We start from the raw sequence: 210 nt of genomic DNA on the forward strand, positions 1-210 counted from the left end.
CGATGATAAGGGGCGTCAATTAAGGGGGAGGGGGGTGGGAGGGGCAGTTGTTGCACCAGTCTATTCTGCTTTGTATGTGTCTGTAATCAAATTCCATTAGCTCTGAAAGGTGTTGGGGTGTGGCTCGGGGGGGGGAGACCTTGAGGGGTCCCTCCCCCAATTGACGTCCCTGTTCGCGTTGCCGCCGCAGGATGAAGTGATTGAGGGGTT

The sequence above is a fragment of the Penaeus monodon genome, chromosome 33 (genome assembly GCF_015228065.2).
Source record: "Penaeus monodon isolate SGIC_2016 chromosome 33, NSTDA_Pmon_1, whole genome shotgun sequence".
Lineage (NCBI taxonomy): Eukaryota > Metazoa > Arthropoda > Malacostraca > Decapoda > Penaeidae > Penaeus > Penaeus monodon.